General features: G+C 38.1%; 1 protein-coding gene across 21 annotated transcripts in view; it reads left to right on the top strand.

Moving 5' to 3' along the window:
* APBB2 (amyloid beta precursor protein binding family B member 2) overlaps positions 1 to 14,032 on the top strand; it is a 350,239-nt gene that overhangs the window by 122,959 nt on the left and 213,248 nt on the right. For 19 of the 21 annotated variants that reach the window (XM_025040257.1, XM_025040263.1, XM_025040261.1 and 16 more), the window contains one exon: positions 6,894 to 7,007. The exons of 1 other annotated variant lie outside the window; for it this stretch is intronic. The gene's annotated coding sequence lies outside the window, so the exon portion shown is untranslated. Of the gene's footprint in view, positions 1 to 6,893; positions 7,008 to 7,663; positions 7,750 to 14,032 lie in introns of all 21 variants that reach the window. One more of the 21 variants, XM_025040254.1, reaches the window with a different exon arrangement.

The following is a 14,032-nucleotide window of genomic DNA, read 5'->3' as shown; positions in this document are numbered from 1 at the left end:
AAAATAATGTTTACCTTCAGCTGGTAGAATTAATATTTTCTGTTTCTGACACCTCGTGTTCTTTGTTGATGAATTGAGATTGAGAGTATGTAGAGATTCTGAGAGGAAACATTTCTGTTTGAGGTTTCTGTTTTCATCATGATAGGTAGGTAAAGAGTTCCAGACATCTGTTTTGTGCTAAAGCTTACTAGAAGTGTCACCGCCTTTGAGCAACGAAGAGGAATTACTTCTGTCCTTAAAACCAAAAATAGATGCTCTTTCTCATTATCATAACTCAAAAGATCATCTTTTTTAATGAGATGGGTGCATCCCTTGTGGTTTTCGCAGATTAATGCACAGTTTGGAGAAAAATAGCTCTGGTAAGATAGATAATGGAAATTTTACTGAAATTTATAACAACAGCAACAACTTTATTCTTTTTCTTTTTTCTTCAAGTCTTTTGACCTTTCTTCCTTTTATTTTTTATTTATTATTTTTTATTCTTAAAGGCATTCACCTGTCTTATTTTAACATATTTAACATTTACACATTTCTCACTGTATTTTAACTTCAAAAGATAATCACCAGGGGAGAAAAAATTATTTGCAAGAAGAATTAGATGTGTCAGGATGTAGATATGCTGTATATAGTCTAACTTGCATTACACAGCTCTGCAAAGTATTGTGCATTAATGTCTTGGCAGCTGGAAGGAGAAAAATTGCTTCTTTGCTGATTTTAGAAAGTTCTGCCTGATTTTTGAAAAGTGGGGCAAGGGAAAATAAAATTAAGAAAACAGAAGTAATTTAAGAGAAATAAGGTAATGTATATGAAAGTTACTTGTAAACTGCTGAATAACATAAGATATTGCTTACTATTACTGCAACGGTTTTGCTTAAAGTGAGAAAAAAGATCCACAAAGATCCAATAGAGAAAAATGGGAAAAAGAGAAAATAAATAGCTTGCATAAGAAAAAATTAAGAAACAAAATGAGAACGTCATAATGGGGGAGTTTTGCATTCTAATTTTTTTATCTGAAAATGCACAAGTACTTAAGTTTAAAACGAGTACTTGTACTTGCAGTTAATCTTAAAACATTTTGTTATCCAAAAGGAAAGTTCTATTGAAAATAATTTGGGAAAAAAATATCATGTGAGCTGGTGAGAGTTAGATAGAGAGGCAGATGACTCTCTCAGCTTGAAATAAAGATGTGTGTCATGGGGGTTATGTACTGTGTTCCCAATTAGTTAAGGTTTAATTTTCATTTGTTGATGTTGTCTGAGCCTTCCATTTTGTTCTCATTCATACCTTTGCAAAGTAGATATAGTTAACTCATTTTACAGATGAGGCATTGAAGGCTAATTGTCTTACCTACAGACATTTCCTGTCCAGTGACAAAGCCCTCCCTTCTCCAGGTTTTTTATTCCCACATTTCCACAGATACTTCATATTAAAGCAATTGATCTGTTGTGTTTCTAGATATTCAACTTATTGGGTTTCTCTTTAAAAAGTTCTTGTTAAATAATAGTGATCACTTACAAATAACAACTCCATGTCATATTTTAGGCTTGGTTCTATTTGTACTAAATGACTTCAAATGAACCCTACTTAAGGATTGGTATTTGAATTATCTAAGAACCAAGGAATAAACAAAAAAGACATTTCAACTGCCCAAGTATGAATTCAGAGTCTGTGCAGTGTGCCCTCAGACCTTATCTGAAGCTTGGTATTTTAAGTTTAGTTCTCTTATACATTTTTATTTTGTTTGGTTTCCAAAATCATAGCTGACTTGAAGAAAGGAAGGATTGGTATTCTTGACAGAAATGAGACTTGACTCTTGTGGGAGAAGAGATAACCAAACTATTAAAGGCAAAGAAAATATCTCCCAAAGCAAAGTAGTCAGTGGCCTTTGACTAGAGGAGCATACAGCCCTCTGTGCCTTGGAAGTTTGTCTTGTCTTTATAAGGATGCTTAGTCTGATTACTAGCAGTGCACACATAAAGCCAGGCTTATACCCTGTCCCTCTATTCCATTGGTTTATCTGCTACTCAGATCCTGACTCAACTTGGCTCTGGACTTGTGTCTGTAACTTGATTTCACCTTTGACTCTCCAAAGTGTATTTATATCTGTGCTTCCCTTGGTGTTTGAGTTTCAGCAGTCTCTGCCTTTTGACTCTCAAGAGTGTCCTGTTGCTTTGAACTTCCCACCCAGCTCTCCTCATGGAGGTTGAAACTCAATTTCTGCCTAGTATCCACTGGGCCAGTTCCTTTTTCTCAGAGTTAATGTTCTCATGTTCCGACAGAGCAAGATCATTGATAGTCATATTGATGGTCCTGTGTCACCAAAGATTAATCATACTCTATATTCTCTGTGAAGACGTGACCTTTTAGAAAAAAAATCAATTCAGTATGGTTGAAGGTAAACCTACTTTATTACTTAGATGGGTAGTCTTTCAACTATTATGAAAATCTTCATCATTCTCAATGTCTTACACCTTGAGGCTTTTAAAAAAGATTATACAGTGTAATAACTGCAGAATGATTCAGAGAATTTTAATTTAATATTATAGAATATAGAGTATATTATTTTTGAATAACATAACCAACTTTATTAGTAGCTTGCATAGCTTTCATATCAAACCATGTTGTGTTAAATGAAGCCTTTTTAAAAAAAACATTTTGTTTACAAATTTGTCTTTTAGGTCAGTAGCAACTAATACTTTCCTAGAGACATTATGATATCATAAAATAGTTGGAAAGGGAGATGGTAGAATAAGTGTTGTTGACATGAAATATTTACTTTGAGAGAATTCTTAGCATTTTTGCACCACATCAGCATAATGGGAATTTGTAGGAGAAGAGGGAGGCATTAATGTGCCTGCCTAAGATTAGTGTCCTTGTAGAGGATTTGTGCTAGTGAATATAGTATGGGCAGTACTATAACTATAGTAATTAAAAAGTTGCAAACTAAACACTTTGTGGATTAGCATAAATGTTCCTTTTCTCTCCTTGATGGCTTGCATTCAAGTGAATAGTATATTATTCATCTTGGTCTCTTAGCTTTCTTACCAAGAACAGAAAAAAGGATGACGGTCTCAAAGAATTGTTTCCTTCTTGAGATCTTGATGATCAGATGGGCAGAAACAGATTGGACCAAGTTATTTTTTAACAGTTCAGAAAAATGTCACACAGTATATACTAACAACAAATAAACAAAACCACTATTCCTCACTTTTGGAAACTTTGTCATTAAAGTTATTTCTAGACAGTACCACTGTATGATATGTAAAATGTGTTCAATATGATCAGTGATCCCTCACAGGTTATGTGTTATAAAGTAAATGAAAAGATGAATAATAGAAATATAGATTAGGACGAAACCATAAACCTGTAACTGAGTGAATTTTCAGAATTTTCAAGGAAGCGAGACTTGATTATCTTATTGATATCTATTGTCCCAGTGGGTTGAACCTGAGCAGGTTGCTGTGTGAATGAGCATCTGGGAGGAGAGGCGCCATGCTGTTAGAGTAATGACGTCCTGTCCTTCACACAGAAGGATAACAAAGAAGGCAGGCAGATGTAGAGTGGGCAATTTCTATTTCTTTGTATGCTCAAAATGTTCGCACCCACCTATTTCTCATTTCAGAGGCATCTTGTTTTTTGTAATTCATTATTTCTTAATCCTCTTAACACAAAATATTTATTTATGAGTTCATAAAGATTTCCTTTTGTGAAGAGGAAAGGAAATGCAGTTGAATGCAGTTTGCAGCTTGGCTTTGAGTCAATTAGGGTGGGAAAGAAAGGAATAGAAAGACTATTTCTGTTCTTGCTCTTTAATTGGCCTCCTTAATTGTGTGAACTCTTCACTTATGCATTGGTTTATTGATTTATCCTGTATTTATTGACTGCTTGCTATATATCCCATGCCCCATGGGTACAAAGGTGAATTGCCCAGTCAATAGGCATCCGATGGCTGTGAAACTATCTCGTCCTGGCTGACTTCAATGATGATATGATTTTTATCTGGAATTCTAAAATTCTGTCATCTTCCAAAGATGGCTTGGAGATGTTCATATTAACAAAACAGACATGCTGTGAAGCAACCTCAGAGCTTTTGATGTCACAAAGACTGCCTAGAGAACATAAAATCTACTTTTCAAGGCATTTTCATCGCATTAGATTTTTTAACAATCCTCGCTACTTTTGGCATTATTGGAGTGTTTTCCAAGAACTAAGTCATTCCACCCACTTCTGCATTTGCCAAAACTTGAGGTTGAAGAGTGGGCAGGAGACTGTAGTGAGATGACATTTCTACTGTCTTAGGAGGCATTATGCTGAGAAATTGCAGGGGCAGATGCTGCTGTCAACTCCACTCTCTCCTTCTTCTTGCCTTTACTTTCAAATGTCTGGCTCTTCATTTTCATTAGGTTAGTCATGCTATGAGAGATCTTTGAACTGAAGCATCTTAAGAAGCCTTATAAGATGTTAGGTAGTTGTTTCACTTAATTAAACCATATGTGAACCTTTGGAGAGATTTCCACTCAAAACCTAACATCATTTTAGAAGAGAGTTCTTCTATATCTTTTACTTATATAATATTTTTTTATCCTCTTAAGTTCTATGGTGCTTACTCCACAAACACCCCTTTCCACCTTGATGTTTGCTGGCATATATGTTTATTTACCTCAGAACAGAGTTGGGCTACTTTAATTTTGGAGGGTAACATGTCAGAAACCAATATTTTCGAGATCTATGTCCTCAATCTGTTTATGTGTCAACTCATTCTCAGCAGAGAGCCTTGTCAATTTATATACAGTGCTGATGTCATTTTGTCTATTGCCTCCAACATTCCAATACTGTTACCTACAAACTCACTATGACAAGATTTGTTTTTATTCTTCTAATTTTGATAGCCTTTTAATATCAGAGGGCTGTAGATTCTCCTTCCTTTTCAAGGTCAGCCCCTTCATCTGTATCCTGACCCTTTTTCCCCACCTCCTTTGGGATCTTATTCCATCCTTACCGTCTCCCTCTTGTACCTTCAACCTTTCTCGCTCTACTAATTTTTTAAGCTTATTAATATGGTCTTCCATTAGCACTTACCCCTTCCAACAACTGTCCATTCTCTTTCCTCTTCTTTTCTGCTTGCTGTGTTATATCTGCCTCCACCACTTCACTGAAACCGCCTCAATCAAGGTGGCCTGCTTAAGTGTCAAATCCAGAGGTATATCTTTCATTTCTCATCTTTATTCATCTCATTGTATCCCATGGTACCTCTCTGCCTTTCTTCCTCAGTCTTTTTCAAAAGATCTTTCTTCTGCCCATTCTGTCATTATTCATTTTCTCTATGGTTTTGTTTTTAGCACTAATCTTCTAATCTTCTCATTCTATCCAAATTCCTTCAGGTTTTTTCCCCAAGCTTCACACTCAAGAATATCTGGGTATTCCGACATGAATCTTCTACACCTCAATTTCTAGCACCCCAGACGTAACCCCTGTCTTCCTTATTAAATTTGTTCCTTCTTCTGTATTCTCTACCTCAATTGTCACTCCTATCTACCCACATGTAGTCAATTACCAAGATGTTCTGCTTTTGGTGTCTGGATATTTCTCTATACTGATTCAGCTCTACTTTTCCCTTCTCCAGCTACTTCCACTGACCTAATCCCTACACATCCTCTCTAACTAACAACCTAACTGCTCTCCCTGCATCCACTCTGCCCCTTTTGAATCCATCTAGAGAGAGTAATGCTTCCATAACCCAGATCTGACCCATCAGTGGCTGTCTGCAACCAGGTTAAGTCAGAGTTTTTGGATACATGTACAAGGTTATGATCTGGCTCCAGGCTTCTTTCCTGGCCTCACCATTCAGGGTCCATAACACTGAGTTACACCATGCATTTTATTACCTCTATCTTTTCCATTGTCTTGTGTCCCATTCCCAGCTTGGCTGAGTCTTACCCAGCCCAAGGACACGCCAGGCATTCCTTTTACTTGGAATCCTTCCCTGACTTCTTTATTTCTGGGCTAGGTGCCCCTGCTTGACATGAATCTGAATCATTGACTCATCTGACAATCCTACCAGGTCCGTTTTGTGTCTCTTTTGGCTCCACTAGACTTCACTTTCCTTAAAGACAGAGACTGCGTCTTATTCATCTCTATACTCCCAGTGTCTAGCACAGTGCTTAGAATATAGCAGGTGTTCAAGATATGGGTTTTAAATGAAAAATTAATAATGACAGTAAATTTGATGTTTATAAAAATGAACAAAAGTAATCTATGCACAGTAGTTACCTTTAGGAAGCTTCTAGGGTATTGATAATATTCTGAGTTTTTATCTGGTGTGTTCAGTTTAGGAAAATGCAGTGAGCTGTTCACTTGTGTCACGTGTACTTTTCATTTTCTTTTTTATACTTTTCTATATATATGTTTTACTTCACAAAAAGTTTTTTGAAAAATCACTTTGACATCTTATCTACCCAAAACAGACAACTTTTTCCCATTCAAGCTTTTAGAGTTTTTACAGGATATTAGTTCAAATGTCATAGCAAAGATCCAGGCTAGTACTCTTCCTTGACATTAAAGAAGAGTGAGATGAAAAGCATCAGGGAAATATGGATGTCTTGCCTGGTCTTCTAAATAGGGCCAGTGAGACCAGCCCTGATGGACAGACTTGCAGTGACCTGCACTTCTGTCACACTTATTATAGGGGCCACATGCTAATCATCAGCGAGCTTGGTGCCTGCCTGCAGTGACAGGGAGACTTTATCTTGGATATGGCTATGAATAATTCATAAATGTAGTTATCTGGAAATTTGTGGTCATGATTAGCATTTTAATGAAAAAAAAAAAAACGCAGTCATTATTCTAAATCTCTGTTTTGTTTCTGCTTTTTTTTTTTGTCCCTCCTACCACAGCAAACCATCTCAGTCTTTCCTGAGTACTTGGAACTGTGAGGCCCCTGCCAATGTGCTGACTGGTCGCTATGGGCAGACGGCACCCAGAGGCTCGCGGTCGTCCAGGCGGCTCATGTACGTATGGAACTGATTTCTCTCTTTTGTCCTTTAATTTTCATTGTAGACTGTGGCAGGATATTAAGCTGGTGAAAGTTTATAAGTTTTAACTAACAGTGTTTAGAAATGCTGGAGAAAGTTGCTCTAGATTAAGTTTTTAACATCAAATGATGAGAAATGTTATTGAAATTAGTATTTTTATAATCCAGTGGCCCAACGAGACCAGGGGTACATATCAGCAATCTCCCTTTTCTATTTCAGCACCAACAGTCGTGCATAGATTTTTTAAACTTTACATTTTCATCACAATATATAACATTTGAAAGCATAGCAATGCCATAAATTAAAAACATTTACCAGTGATTGTTTTAATTCTTTTGAAATAAAAAATGTTCGTGGACCCAGAGGTCCTCTGGGTATGCCATTGTTGACTACATGTTAGGGAGAGAGTCCCTGACTCTTATTTAACTCTCAATGATGAGTGTCAGTGTCTTAAAACCCTTAAGTTTTTCCAATAATCGTCTTTGGGGAATGGCTACAATTGCAGCCTTTTCCTATTCATCACTACCCCCAATTAACATAGAAAAAATGATTATTGCTCATTTAATGATTTCACTTATTTCTATGAAGGAGAGTTTGTCTCAAACTTATTTTTTCTCCCTTCGGTCTTTCAGGCTTGGGCCAGCTGTTTAGATATTTATTTACTTTTGTTGCTTCCCTTTGGACCTATGGAATTTTGGCTTCAAATCAGGAGTTTGGGGTAATTTTTCAGAGTGCCTTTGCTTTCATATCCTGTCCATAGTTATGCTTGTTTGTATTCCCTGTAAGTCCCCTTTTCCTTGTACAGTTCAGTTTTTTCTTCAGGAAAGTTAGAGCTACCCTTAAAGCTCAGACAATTGCTTCTACCATAGGCCTGATCATTGGGGGCAGCAGTGGAAGGGAGAGCTGACAACAGAGTGTGGGTTCAGCCCAACCACTAGGGTTAAAGCCAGCAGGGCTGGGATAGACAGCTTTCACATAGATACTTTAGTATCGTCCAAGGACATTATTATGTTACTCCAAAATTAGCAGTTTTCATAGTGAACATCAGAAAAAGTTTACCTGTATGCTGTAGAACAGAGGTTGGCAAACTATGGCCCATGGACCAAAGCTAGCCCAGGCCTGTTTTTGTAGGAGCTAACAATGGCTTTCATAGTTTTATATGGTTATATTTTAAATGGTTATAGAAATACCTACATAATCTCTAGTTTTTCTTGCCCCTCAGAGCTTAAAATATCTGGCCTGTTAAAAAAACTTTTTTGCCTCTCCTGCTATAGAAGAAAGTTGGAAGACATGTACTATAGTTGAACCATATGATATTGTTATTATTTGATCAGTTTTGACCTACCAAACTGTGTATTTCATGTGGTTCAACCTAATGTATTTTGAGGAAATTCTTTCAAATGGTTAAAGTTCTAGTTTGTGCTCTTGGAGTGGAACATGTAAATTTACTGGGAAAATTCACAAATGTGGACCTGCTCATTTTTTACCATCTCAGTGAATGATTCATCATGCCTTTCCTCTCCGGAGTGTTCCAGAAGGCTCTGAGCTGCAAAATCTTGTGCTGTCAAGTAGTTGAAAGGTAGCTCTTCTTTTTCACATGACTTATTTCTTACCAAGAACTCTCTAGGAGAAAACTGTCTTCTTATCTTACCCTTCCTGGGTGCCAGGAACTTGGTAGCCATCCCCAGAATGGAGATGGCAACGACTGCTACCTCAGGCCTCTACTGAGCATGTCACTTGTGCTTTTTTCTGGTGGGAAGGAGGGTGAGTGGCTGTCATTTCCATGAGGAATACATGATGTTCCCTTGGCCTGTAGCGTGTCTATGTAATGTATTACTTAAAATGTCCTTTTCTGGAATTAGAATATAGTTATATAGTTCTTACCCTTTTGTTCTTTCCATCTCTCTCTCTCTCTCTCTCTCTCTTTTTTTTTCCCAGTATTGTTGATTCCTTAGTTTATTGCATTAAAACTGTCATTTATTTTATGTGGTTTGTTCTCCGTTCCCCCCTCCCCTTTGTACTTCCCTTCTCTGGATTATTAAATAAGATTTGCTTGTTAAAACCTCTAGCTGACCTTCTTTAGCGGCCACTCTTAGTAGTAGGAAGCATTAACCTTAGCTGTTCTGTGTCCTGTCACCTAAGACGAGAAATCTAAGAGACTTGGGGCCTCTGGGCCAGGCCTTGGTCTGATCAGGGATGCACTGTTTCCTGGAGAAGGGAAACTGCTTCCAGGGGAAGAAATTCTCTGGAGTTTATAATTTTGTCATTAAGTGTGGTCAGAACCATTAATCAGGAGTTGGTAGTACATACTGCTGTGCTCTGAATTGTTTTTGAGGCTCACATGGCAACTTGGAATTTAGATTTTTCCTTCCTTCTGTTTTGGGATCATTGATCTGCCCTTCAAGACTATCTTCTTTCAGGTCAGGAAGCTGTTCTTTGGCAGAATGTGGAATGGCATCCATTAAGCACCAAAATAAGAAATCAAGAGCTAGAGCTGGTTCCCCCGATGTTTCATACAGATATTTGTGCTTGTGTTAAGACTATAGTTAAATTATCCTGGGAACTGCTAATATGATTGCATCCTTATTTATTTTTGCTCACACCTATCGGTTCCTTTGCCTGATTGCAGCCATGCTTTAACCTGGGCTGTCAAGATCTGGACTTTTGCGAAAGTCTCCTGACCTCTGGCCTGAAGTCCCTCTCCCTGCAAATTTGACTCATTCATAAAATCCAGATTAATCTCACTGAATTATAGCTCTGATCATGTCACTTCCTTGTTGAGAATGTTAATGCATCCATCTAGTCCAGAAGTTCACCCTGACATGCAAGTCCTCCACATTTTCTTTCACTATTCCTCACTTTACTACCCTTTACTTATGGTTAATAATTGCTGTTAGTAGTTAATAGTATTACTCCTCAGTAGATACCTTATGTGAGCCTAATTGGTGCTCCACCAAAACACACCACCATTTGTCTTGGGTCACTGTGCCATTGCTCATGCCGGTCTCTCTTTGGAATGTAGATCCATCTTTTGACAATCTGCTAAAACCCCACTCTGGCTTCAGGGTGCAGCAGAGTTTCCCTCTTTCTCAGGAAGCTTCCTAGTTTCCCAACTTGCAACACATTCCCCTGGAACTCTTAAATCTCCCTCCTGAAGCTTGTCTCCCAAATCACTCTTTATATTTTGACATGTGTGTATACTTCGTCTGAGCTTTGACACTAAACTCTTTTCATTTCCCTCTTCTCATCTGTGTATGAGGACGGTGCTGTATCAGTGGTTGATTTTCAAATATTTGTGGCATCACCTTGGGCTCCGGGGGGTAGTAGATGATAACTATCCCCAGGAAGCTCCTGTAAAGCATCTTTCAGAGCACTTGGCAGAGCCTGCGTAGGCCTCTAGGGCAGCCCATGTGCTGTGCCACATGCTGCTCACCCGCCCTAGGCTCTCCGTCTGCCTTTCCTTCCCTCTCACTCAGAGGGTGGGCATTTCCTCCCTTTCTGTACTTAAGAAATTGCCTTTTAAAAAGTTTGAACAGTAACAGGCACGTGTGATTATTTCTTTTGTCCTCCCTCATTGACTTCCTTGCACTCACTGATGAAGGCATTGTTTTTATTTGTGTTCCTACTCCATGTCACTGTGTCCTGAATTTACTATAAGTTTTTCACTTCAAACTGGATACTTTGAAAGGTTCATCTTATTAGCCCCATTTCACAGATGAGAAAATTGAGGCTTGAAACAACAAGAAAATTTGTCAGAGCACAGTTGCAGTTTGAGCCTAGGTCTATCTGTCCTCGTGTCTGTGTTCTTTCCTCCCACCAGGTTTCCTAGTGACTGATCACTGGGGCAATCACGTGCTTACATGATATCTACTCACTTGTTCTCCCCACTATGGCTTTGGTAACATGGGTCTTAAAGGCGTAAAGGCTTCATCATGAAAGGATGCTGATACCTGTTTCCTATCTTCTCTTTTATCCACTTCTTAAGCCCAGTAACCACAGGTAATGTGAAGGCCCTACGAGAGCACTTCATAGAGAAAGAGTAATAATAATACAGTAATAGTAACAACATTTTAAACTTCATACAAGTAATAGATATTTAATATAGAAAAATTTTGAAATCAAACAGAAAATAAGATCTCAAAACCCTACACACCAAGAGGTAACCACTTTTGACATTTCATTGAATACTTCTCTAGACTTCAAATATCTTCTTGTAATATATTATTTATTCTCTCTTTATTCACAGAAATGGGATAACATTGCTTATTGTGTTTACTCAAGGAAGTGTCATAAATATCTTTCTAGACCAGTACATTTACTTTCATAGCAACTCGGAAGTAGCTGCAGCCTGTGGTGACTTATTTATGGATGTTCCAGAGGGAGTCAGTGAGAGCAGGTGAATGCAGAGGCTGAGTCACCTTAATATGAGAAGGCACTTTTATCTTGGTTAAAAAATGCTGGTCAGGACCCATTAAATGGATTTTCACCATCTATTAATAGGTCTCAACTCTCAGTTTGAAGAGCACTGACCTAGGGATCATGCAGGACTGGAGGGTATGCTTGGGCAGAGTCGGAGTGTGTGGTGGCGGCATTCAGAACTCGGTCAGGGTTTGAGGAGGTGTTTGGGGTTTGAGTTAAGACCAGGAGCCTGAGAGCAGTGCTCAAGATCATTAACAGCCAGTAGGTTTTGCTACCCAGAACAGGCAGGATGTGATGTGATATCCCAAGAGAGGGGCTTTCTGCTCTGGTTTTAATTGGTTTTCCTGGTGTGGGAGGAAGTCCTGCAGATGCTGGTGATTGCAGCAGAGGGGCCCCTGGGGAATCTCACAGTTTTAGTAATAAGATTCCATGAATGAAGAGTGGATATAGGAGTTGGAAAATGTTAAAGGCAACAAGATTTTTAAAATAGCACTGATTAAATTTTTATTCTGTCCGGGGGATGGAGAGAGATATCCATTTATTTTAGAAAATGTGTAAATACCAAAAAGCACAAGGAGAAAAAAAATCCTAACATTGCGCATGTCTTTATAGTCTCCATGTATGTGTGCTTGCATTTGTACCTTTGTGTTAAGCATTATTGTGATTATACTGTACATCTTATTTTATGACATGCTACATGTCACTTAATTCATCATGGAAATTTGTGATATTAAATATTATCATGTTATTTTTAATGATCTTATAGTTTATTATATTTCAATGATATATCGTAATTAACAATCACCCACGGTCGAACAGTTATTTTTGGTCTTTTGCTGTTTTTCTAGATTAACCATTGCTCGTAACTCTTTTTTCTTCTTAAAAAATGTCTGGAAGTGAAATTGCTAAGTTAAAAGGTTATTTGCACATTTTAAAGACCGCCGCACATGTCCAGACTGCCCTCTGGAGAAGTTTTATCTATTTTCATTCTATCATCCTTGTGTGAGGGCTGCCCACTTCTTCCTGCTCTGGAAATTGAGAGAGAGAGAAAAAAACACTTTCCAATATGATAGGTGAAATATGCTATAATTGTTGTAGTTTGCATTTCCTTGCTTTTTCTTAATATTGAGGCTTAATTTGTGTATCCGTTCAGTGATCAGAAATCAACCACATTAAATACATGTGATGCAAATGTAAAAATAGTTTGACTTGTGTTGATGATGTGAATTGTATGTAGTTTGTATTGGTTTTTAAGCTAAAAGTCTGATTCTTTAAAGAGACAATTTGACAGGGGTTTCACATGGCAGTAGCTTGAGAAGTTTAATTAAAATAGGAGACAGAGCCCTTGGGCCTAGAACTCTGAGTTTAAAAGTGGGCAGCTTGTGAAATTGTTTATCTGAGGCCATTGTACTGCCAATATTATAGATACTCATAAATATAGAGGTTATTTTCATGTCTAATAAATAAAAGGCCTGTATCTTGATATTAATAGTAGTGAAGAAAGGTTACTTTTCTACATTTATCTTTCTCTGAAGAGAGAAATTAAAGTTCTACATTCCAAATTAAAATCCTTTCTTTGTAAATTTTTGCTCCTTTTTCTAAAACTCCCCTCTGTAATCTGCTTCTTCTGAGTTGGAGATTTGAAATTTTATTTTGTTGTAATAAAAACGTCTTTTCTTCGCATGGATACTCTAGATCTACCACTTTCCCCTGCAGTAACAAAAAGAGCAGAACTAAGAAGCCTTACATTGTCTTCAGTAGTAGGAATCAAAACCCTGGAATGAAGCCTGGTTGGTATCTGCCTATGTTGCAGAATGAGCCTAGGAAACATGCATGGCAGGATAGTCCTCCAAGGGAACCAAGTACGATTTCTTTTTCCTCTTTCCATAGACTAGCTTTCTTGTTCCAAGGAAACCCGTTTGTAGAATGTGGTATCTACAGACCTCATGCCTGGCATTTGTGGAATAACAACTGTAGGGAGTTCTCTGCAGCTTTTTCACCCCACTCCATATGGAGAGGATTTGGACGGTGGGAGTAGATTAGAAATGGTCCCTTCTGCCTATGAAGACAGGCTTTCACTCAGAGAGAGATGAGAAGAATATGCTGTCGTTGCAGGTGGGCAAGGGAGCTCCTGCTATAGGAGTAGCTGGAAGGAAATGCTACAACCAAACTCTGGGAGCCTAAGACCTATCTTCTGAGAGCAGCCTCTAGGAAGGAGAGAAATGTGTGCTTTATGCTGCAATTTTGAAACCAAGGCAAATAGAGTAGTTCTCTCCCCCACTCACCCACCCCCCGGCACCCTCAGATTTACTAGACTCTGCTCATTTATGCAAACCTGAAATTGTTCTTGGGGGAAATGAATTCTGATGACCTGAATGAAGGCCACAAAAATCCTTGCATGATGAAACGCATTAAATTCTGAAAGGTATGGCTTGGCATATTTCAGAGTCACAAGATAGGTCAGTTTGTTAGCCTCTGAACCTTCTAAACCTTTCTTTTATGAGAGAAAGAGAGAGAGAGAGAGAGAGAGAGAGAGAGAGAGAGAGAGAGAGAGAGAGAGAGTGAAAGGGAGAGGGGGGGGG

The sequence above is a fragment of the Pteropus alecto genome, unplaced genomic scaffold, assembly GCF_000325575.1.
Source record: "Pteropus alecto unplaced genomic scaffold, ASM32557v1 scaffold57, whole genome shotgun sequence".
NCBI lineage: Eukaryota > Metazoa > Chordata > Mammalia > Chiroptera > Pteropodidae > Pteropus > Pteropus alecto.
The sequence above is the reverse complement of the archived record's forward strand: the minus strand, read 5'-3'. Positions and strand labels throughout refer to the sequence as shown.